This window comes from Opisthocomus hoazin, chromosome 4, assembly GCF_030867145.1.
Source record: "Opisthocomus hoazin isolate bOpiHoa1 chromosome 4, bOpiHoa1.hap1, whole genome shotgun sequence".
Taxonomy (NCBI): Eukaryota; Metazoa; Chordata; class Aves; order Opisthocomiformes; family Opisthocomidae; genus Opisthocomus; species Opisthocomus hoazin.
Genome location: NC_134417.1, coordinates 6,690,461 through 6,699,450, shown reverse-complemented (window position 1 = coordinate 6,699,450; position 8,990 = coordinate 6,690,461). Strand labels below are relative to the sequence as shown.

Sequence of the window (8,990 nt, the reverse complement as noted above, 5' to 3'; positions counted from 1 at the left end):
CGCAGCAACACGGCGCGGCGGGGGACGCGGGGCGGGGAGGCCGCGCTGCTTGCCGGGAGATGTAGTTCCGTGGCGGGGCCGGCCGGCCGCGGGGGCGCCATGTGGACTACAGAGCCCGGCGGGCCGCGGGCGGGAGGGCGGGAGGGGAGGGCGCAGCGCCCGCGCGGGGGCTGCCGGGACGGGGAGTCCAGGCCGGGACCCGCTTTGTGCGGCCGGCCCCGCTGCCCGCCTCGGGGCCCTCCTGAGGGGCCGCCCCGGGAGCCGGGCGGCCGCCCCGTCCTCGGCTCCTCCGCAGTCCGCCGGGAGGGCGAGGGGCTGGGGCCTCGGCGGGCGGGCAGAGCCCTGCTCCCAGGGCTGCCTCCGCGGGGTTGGCTTTTTTCTCCGCCAGCCTTAGTGTCACTGACCGAGTCACATTTTCAAAGGAAAAAATGATTCTCGCAACCTCTGCTGCCAGTCAGCTTTAAAACGGGGCTTGAGCGTCCTTCCCCGTAGCTAACAAAACGGACACGAGCGCTTGCATGGCTGCCTGCACCCGAAGCCTTCGTCCTATACTGCTTCTGCTCCCGTGGTGAATTTGTGCTGCTTTCGTGAGGAGCTGTGGCCAAAGGACCAACCCCGTGACCTGTGTCGCGGCGTGGACGGATGGGGCTGTCGCACCCCTCTGCCTCCCAGCCCCCCGATCGGACTGCCCGGCACCGGGAGGCACCTGAGTAAACATCTGTTGACAGAGGACTGGTGTCAAATACCCCTGTAATGACATAATATCTCTGTATTTAAATGAACTGTCTCTTGGCTGGAAGGTTTTCAACCAAGGGCTTACCTGTCGGACCCCTGGATTGCTGGAGCTTGGAGTTTATACCTGCAGGACCAGTCTTCTAGCCCCACAGAATACAACCATCTTGTCTCATAAACACCCCTGTTCCAGCACAACGCCTGGACTTAGCAGAGCTAGGAGCCCACAGAGGAATCAAAGCTTCCTTGTGAAGCGGGAGAGGGAAGAGAAGGGAGTTCTGCCGCAGCAGGCACCAAGGGGTGACCCATTCCCTGTCTGCCCGCACACGCGTCACCCCGGAGGGCGGTAAGTTGTGAGTCCCTGTGGATGTTACGCAGGAATCGTTTCACCCCGACAGCTCGGTTCTCCACCTGCTGTCATGGACACTCGTTAATTTAGCCATGTAGTTTCATTCTTGGCATCAGGCAAGAGGGCAAAAGTCTCACAAAAATGTTTATGTTAATGAATGTGCCAAGTCTGAACATACATCAAAAATCTGTCTCACAAGCGTCACCCATAGACCTTAGGGCGGTACCGTGTCCAGATAACAGTGGGATGACTGCAGGGAGGAGCAGCAATTAACTTGTTTTGTCATCTTAATTTAGGGTAAGTTGTTAATAAGGGTGATCAGCACGTGGGATTAGCATGGCATGCCCATCTTAAATTGCAAATGCTGGCCAGCTGTTTTAGAGCTGGCCCAGAAGCACAGGAGACAGAGGGGGTTCAAATGTAGGTTGGTGTTCCTGCTTGTTTGGGACCTGTGGGTAGTCTGCCTCATAGCAACGGTGCCCATGGATGGGCAGGAGAGGTTGTGTGGGAGTTGTCCTCTGGTCATCACCTAGAAGAAACCAGGTACAGGTCAGTAGCTGGTCACTTTGGTTTGGGCAAGTTGTATGTGTAGGGCTGGAGATGATTGCTCTGTTATAAAGCAGTTATTTCTGTGATTTTTTTGTGCAAGGAGAGGATTACTAATGTGCTCAAAAGAATGCAGAAACAAATTGCCGCCACAGAAAGAAACCCAGTCTCTGCTTCAAGAGATCTATGTTTGAAAAAAGCCAGCTAAGTAAGTGCAAAAGAGGAAATATTTTGGCTAGAGGAAAGCAGCAGAGAGTTAGTTAAATACTGGAGTACCCAGGCCTACAAAATGTCTGTCACTTGCTATTGAGGGTTAAAGCTTTCACTTGGCCCTGGGAAGCAGGGCTGTGGGAAAGGGAGTGTTGGGCAGGACTGTGTTGTCTCCTGACTCTGGCTGTCAGTGTAAGCAGGCAGCTCCTCCTGGGTCTCTCGGGGTAGTACGGAGGATTGCCTTGATCCTGAAGCAGGTAGGCATGAAAGCGGGCATGGCTGATGGAGCAGGCAGCTCTAGTAGCAGAGCCAGCCTTGCTGCCATCCCTTTCCTCTATGCCAGTTCTGATGCTGATGGTTAGCCTGTTCCTTCAGAGCAGTATTAGTAAATTCTTACCTTTTGCTTTACAAAATTGTAGGAACTTTGTGCTTTGGTGGTACCTACTTCTTTTCCCAATCTAATTAAAATTGGTCAAAAACTATAAGCAGGAAAGAGTCAAATACCTATGCATGTAAGCACAAGTATTTTCTATCTGTGTGTGCTGTATGGCTGCCCAAGCCTGGATGCTGTGGGGAAATAAGGCTAAAAAACAGAGACATCTGTGTATGTTGTTGGGGTTTCTTCTCACAATAGTGAAGAAATAACTTTTTAAAGTACTATTTTAAAGGGGATGAGATAGTTTAGTTAACTTTTTTCTTTTCCTTTTTTCTATTTATTTTCTGTTAAAGCAGAGGTATAAACCTGAAGAATAAAGAAAAAAATATATTAGAAGCTGGTGACAAAAAAGCACCTTACTTAAACAAGTCTTCTGCTCAACTCCACCACTTCCCTTCCCCAAACCCCCAGCTCAGTTCTGCAAGCCGCTTAGAAATAAGCAGTACTCCAGTCCCCGTTCCCAAGTCAAGTTTTGCCTGACTGTGAAGTCTCCTCCATTCCCATCTACAAAACTGCAGCCTTTGTTGGAGATGAGTGGGTCAAAATTGCTGAACTTTCTCTCTGTAAAAAAGTAATTATTTGGGAAAACTTCTATTCTGCTGGCAGTGTGGCACTGACACAGTTTGAGATAACCCATGTGATTATCTCACAACAGAGGAATCTTGACAGAGGCATTTACAACTTTTGCCCAATAAGCTGATACATCTGGCTATGTTTCTGTGAAGTCCAGAGAGGAGCGTGAATAGTTGTTACATGAAACTTTAACTGATGTGTTCTTAAATGTTCCACCAAAGTAATACAGCTTTTACTTTTCGCTAGGAAGCGTTGAGTGGACCGCGAGGAGTCCCGTAGCCTGCTCTCCTGCTGTTCGCTGCCCTTCACCAGATGCTTTTGAGAACAAGAAACTCTTCAGTGAGACATCTGAGTTACTTGCCCTCTTCAAGGTAAAAGTACTGCAGTCATACTTCTGTATCCCTGACTTGCTTGGGTCAGACAGAAAGAGGGGGTGTGTGTATTAAAAAGCACGATAAGACATCTTAAGGAGGGTCAGCATGGAGCCCAGTCTACTGATAAAAGCAAAGAATGATGAGCAGACAGCCTCTGCAGGCTTGCCTGGGCCTGTAACTATTTATGGCCAAAACAAACCATGAGGAAAGGACCTCAAGAGCTATTGCTCTACATCTTACCTGCTCTGGATTGTGAAACTGTTCCAGGAAAATGTCTGTTCGTGGTTGGTTCAAGCACTGATAGATTTTTCTGTATGAATTACTCAGAACACCCAGAAGGATGGGATGCCATCCAGATGGACCTGGACAAGCTCGAGAAGGGGGCCTACATGAACCTCATGAGGTTCAACCAGGCCAAGTGCAAGGTCTTGCATCTGGGTCAGAGCAACCCCTGGTATCAGTACAGGCTGGGCAGAGAATGGATTGAGAGCAGCCCTGAAGAGGAGGACTTGGGGGTGCTGGTGGATGAAAAGCTGGACATGATCCACCAATGTGTGTTTGCAGCCCAGAAGGCCAACCGTCTCCTGGGCTGCATGCCCAGCAGCGTGGGCAGCAGGGCGAGGGAGGGGATTCTGCCCCTCTTCTCTGCTCTGCTGAGACCTCACCTGGTGCCCTGCGTCCAGCTCTGGAGCCCTCAGCATGGGAAAGACACGGAGCTGTTGGAGTGGGTTCAGAGGAGGCCACAGCAATGATCCGAGGGCTGGAAGCAATGATTCCTTTGCTGTGAGGAAAGGCTGAGAGAGTTGGGGCTGTTCAGCCTGGAGACGAGAAGGCTCTGGGGAGACCTTATAGCAGCCTTCCAGTGCCTGAAGGGGCCTAAAGGAAACATGAGGAAAATCTTTTCAGCAGGGCCTGTAGTGACAGGACAAGGAGTAATGGCTTCAAACTCAGGGAGGGTAGATTTAGACTAGATATAAAGAAGAAATTTTTTACCATGAGGGTGGTGAGACACTGGCACAGGTTGCCCAGAATGGTGGGAGATGCCCCATCCCTGGAAACATTCAAGGCCAGGTTGGACGGGGCTCTGAGCAACCTGATCCAGTTGAAGATGTCCCTCTCACTGCAGGGGGGATGGAGTAGGTGACCTCTGAAGGTCCCTTCCAACCCAAGGCGTGCCGTGATTCTATGATTTGCGTTGTTCTGTACCTCTTGAGAAACTCATTGCGACGCAGCTGTCCGAGAGCTTTCATGGCAGGCGGTTTTGGAAGCCAACCTGGGTTGCTCTGGTGTTGGTGCCACCAGGTGGCAACAGCGCGTTGCGGCACCCACTCCTGCCGAACCCCCCTCAGGTGCTCGGGTCTGCCCCGGGTATGGCAACGGCAATCTGGGCACAGCGAGGGTGCAACAGCAGAGAGGAAAGAGTGTGTCACGGAGGGTGACAATGACTGTGCACGGAGATGGAAACAGCTGCGAAGTGACTGGGTTACACGGTGGCTGGGTGACATTAGGTCTGGCACCTCAACTTCTCTGCTGCTCCATGGGGTCATTATGGGACGTTATTTGCAGATGCGGCTTAGGCGCCTGGAGCCTGGAGAGCCCTGAAAAGTGGTAGTACTTTCCTAACGTAAAGAGAGCTGCGGAGCACGGCGGTGAGCCTTGGAGGATGCACCGGGTGTGAAGTGCTCTCCCTGAAGGCAGAGTTACTTAGCGGGACAGATGGGTTAAAACTTTACTGTAAAAAGTGCGACAGAATAACTCTCTCACGGCTGCGGTGCTTGTTTGGAGAGGAGCTGTTTCTAACTCCATTAGTATGCCGAGAGGCTGAAGTGGGTTTCTGTATTGTACTTCTGGAGATCAGCGGTGCAGAAGAGCACTGCTGCTGCATTCTGCAGTTAAGCAGTAACACTACAGGAATAGAAGGGAAGTTATCTTCCTGCCAGGATGATCTTTTTCAATTTGTCACCTTCCCAAGGTATATGCTTTTTCCCAGTGCAAAGTGGAGCTTTCAGGCCTTAGGAAGTAATGCATTTGTACAGAGAGAAGCAAGAGTTGGACTTGACTGGCAGTTTTCCTCTTTGCTGTGGTCTTTAGTCTACGTCTGGACTTGGCCACTGAGCTTCTGTATATCAACGCTGCTCAAGCTCATGCTGAAATAATCTCTGCTTGAACTTGGAAGCTACAATGATAATTTTAAATGGGGATGTTCTCCCCACTCACCTATCTTTTTGGTGAAGGTTTTAAATTGCAACAGTAAGTATCATACCTCATCTGAATTTAGCAAAGCAAAGTAGTGGGAGAGTGAGCTCTAAATCTAAATTTCTCTTCCCTTTGGTGTGAGGCATAGGGCCAATTAATTCTGCTCTACCTGGGTGCATCGCAGCTACTGATAAGCATAAAGTGACTGATTTGTTTTGGCAGTAAGGTACTGCTGTAGGCCTTAAACCATGCTCCTTGTAGGAGTGCAAGGAGGAATTCAAAGGGGAATCCATACCCTTACAAGATAGATCAGACTGAGCTGATAATGTAGAAATCCACTTGCTTTGATGATAGCTCTTCATGAGATTCCTGCCTGTATGGAGACTGCAGCAGACTGTTAAAGCTAAAGTACTCTCCTTCCTGCTTTCAGACCCTATTGCTACAAATCTTGCAATATTGACTGCATGGAGCTTTCTTTCTGCTGGTATTGTGGCTCTTAAGGCTGTCTTGAGTGTTCAGCAAAGAAAAGAGCCTTTATCTCCCAATTCTGCTGGCAAAGTGGATAAGCAAGAGGGACATTTGCAGCTGTAAAGCTCAGAGTGCTGCTGACTCTCCTGTTGGCTCAGCGTCCCTTTGCTTCCCACAGTGACTAATCTCTAAATAAAGCTAGGGTTCTTCCAAGCCAAAAGCATGGAGTGCTTGCTCTTCCAAGCCATGTTCCTGTCTAGTGGTAGAAGACAGTTTAAGAAGGTGAAGCTGAATACTGGGCCTTTGGAGACCTCTGGCCTCTGCTGAGGCAGGAATGGATGTGGCTGATGTCATTCCTGGAGAGATTTTTTTTTTTTCTTTCCTGCTAGTCTCTTCTGACTACTCTGGAAGTTGCATGCGTGCATGAGTGCGTGGACCCCTGTTAAACTGAGCAATAAAGTATAAGTGCTGGCATACAGTTTATCTGAGGGGTGGACTTGGCACTCACTGAATGCTTCAAGAGAGAGTCCTGTGTGGAACCACAGAGTACCTATCGAAATTGGTGTAAATACTCCTTGAAACAGAGAACAAAATGCTCTGCTGGAACTGATAGCATGACATTAGGCTTCAGATACCTACCTGCTTTTAAACTGGAGCTGCTAAATGTGGCTGAATCCACCTGGAGTTTTCCACCCAGGAAAATGAGGAGAAAGAGATGGCACTATCCAGAACTACTGGAGAAAAGAAGTTTATTTTAATTGCCTGTCTATTGCCTGTGCAGATTGGCCAAACACCTGCTTTCTCACCCATGCCCAGACTAAGAACTGGAGTACCCAGCGATGATTCTGATAAAACCACAGTGCGGTCGTGCTTGTGGTTACAAAGATTTCTGCTGTTCAAAATGACAGCCTAGCTCATTCTTCTGAGATGCTTCTGACCCCTTTTGTGTTCCAGCTTTCCTCTGTGAAACTTCTACTGCATCTTTCTGAAGCTTTTACTGTCTGAGCTGACCTGCTTTGTGAGGACGGCCCCAATACGTGGGAGCCATTTGGAGACTCCTTGGACAGGGAACTCATGGTTTCATTTGCGTGTTGAGAACCACAGTTTCTCCAGTGGAGTAAATCCACTATAGCACTGATCCCTTGGTCTGAGTTTAGTTTAGTATTAGAGAGAAAAACCCTGTCTTCTCTCCCCAGGTGACTTGGCAGCTGTTTTTCCCCTTGCTGACGAAAATTATTTTCTTATCAGTACATGTTTTTCATGCCAGTAAACTAAAATACAACACTAAAGAAAGCCAATTACTAGGATGCATGGACTTTGAAGAAAAGAACTCCTATGCTACATCCGAGACACCTCATGGAAGTGAAAACTAGTAATCCATGTTTTCTTAAGGAAAGACTCCTCTTTGCTCATATTTGCCCAGAAACATTTTTAAACAGGAAGATGCAGAGTTACCTGATTGAGTGCATAGTTGCTTGAATTAGGATTCTGAGAAGTCTTTCTGTCCCCTTGTAAAATACGGAGGTGCAAAGCTACCTGTTCTTTTATGTCTGTTTCTGATGAGGGGCTTAGTGCTAGCGTCGAACTTCTGTTTATTAATGAACACTTCGTTGGCCTCTGCTGTCTGGAGCAAAGCTCCTATTAACAGCTCTGTCACGTGAGTTTCTGCAAGGTTCAGTGATAATTTATGTGAATTGTGTAGTCTCACACTGCAGTAGCCTGATCTCATGGCTGCTTCTAGAACTGAAGTTCTCCTTAGACCACAAAGACTGTATTTCTCCTAACAAAAGGCTGTATGTGTGTTAGTGCCAGCAAGAAATTTTGTGCTGCTTTGGCTTCTATCCAGAGAAACCGGTCTGTGGTTACCAGGAATGAGAAATCAGACTTTGAGTGAAAATACACTTTGGGAGTATGCAAGAGAAATAGGGCATAGACCCTCTAGAGGTCTGCGTGAAGCTGATTTTGCACTGACAACTCATGATGAGCATCATCTACTTCTTTTAAATCAAGAAGCTATGTCTGTTAATTGACTCATGCCGTACGTCTACCCTACTTTGTGACCTCTAAAAGAGGGGCATCTCTGTCCCTCACACAACAAAGGTTTGGCAGGAAGCATACAAAACAGCACAGTGGCTGCTTGTCCTCCTCATGGAGGGCTGTGAGAGGAGGTGAGCTTAACTGCTCCCAGTCTCTTGCCTGTAGTGGAAAGCTCACTACACCTGGGAGGGTTTCTCGCTTTGCTTGCTTCCCTCATGCAGCTGCTCTTAAATGTGTGATCCAATTGTATATGTGTTATTTCTCGCTGTCTTTGCCACACTAAATGATGCTAAACAACACCAACTCCCTCCCTTAAAACCACTAACCCTTGATTTACAGTTATTGAAGTGTCTTGTTGGGTCTGAAACTTCCTCTATGGACTTCAGCTGAAACCAGTCATTTGAATGAGATATCTCTCTTCCCCAGAAATGTCGCTTTGTGTATTTCTGCTTCGTTATTTGAAAACACTTCCCCTATTTCTGGTTTCGGTGATCAGCCTCCTCCTTGCTGCTGAGTGACGCCAGGTTTCAGCTGGCTAGAGTGCTGCTGCTGGTGTTTCTTCTGTATGAGCTGTGGGATACTGCACTCTTATTACCCGTTCACATATACCTTCCTGGGGTGAAATTTCTGGAATGTTAGAGGGAACTTTTAGTGCAAGCTTTCACTTCGTTTATTCATGTAGGTAAGTAAATATTTCACAGAATGATTTAGGTTGGAAAAGACCCTTAAGATCACTGAGTCCAATTTAAGCCCTTTCTTTGCTGTAAAACAAAAATATTAGAGCTGTGAGCATCTGTTGAAATTCTGAAGTGATGTAAAGCACAGCAGTGTGATATGTGAGTGTCTTGCAAAATACAAGCAACTAGCATTCTTCAGGCTTTTTGTGAAAAGTATTTCGTCTTCCCAATACAGAGTAGATCACCCCCCACCTGACCCTCCTGGCTCCCAGCTCCTCAAAGTACAAACTGAACTAGCTCAGTAAGAAAGACCTGAGACTGCAACTTCTCTGAAGTTTTGACTTCATCCCCAGAAAAGGCTGTTGGTCTCAAGCTGCTTATTCGTTTCAACA

The 8,990-nt window shown here is 48.2% G+C and overlaps 1 protein-coding gene across 1 annotated transcript in view; it reads left to right on the top strand.

Annotated features, from left to right (window-relative positions):
- Positions 1–287: 287 nt before the first annotated feature.
- BOK (BCL2 family apoptosis regulator BOK) overlaps positions 288–8,990 on the top strand; it is a 34,763-nt gene continuing 26,060 nt past the window's right edge. Inside the window, exons 1-2 of the mRNA XM_075417771.1 lie at positions 288–1,078; positions 3,093–3,217. The gene's annotated coding sequence lies outside the window, so the exon portion shown is untranslated. The remainder of the gene's footprint in view (positions 1,079–3,092; positions 3,218–8,990) is intronic.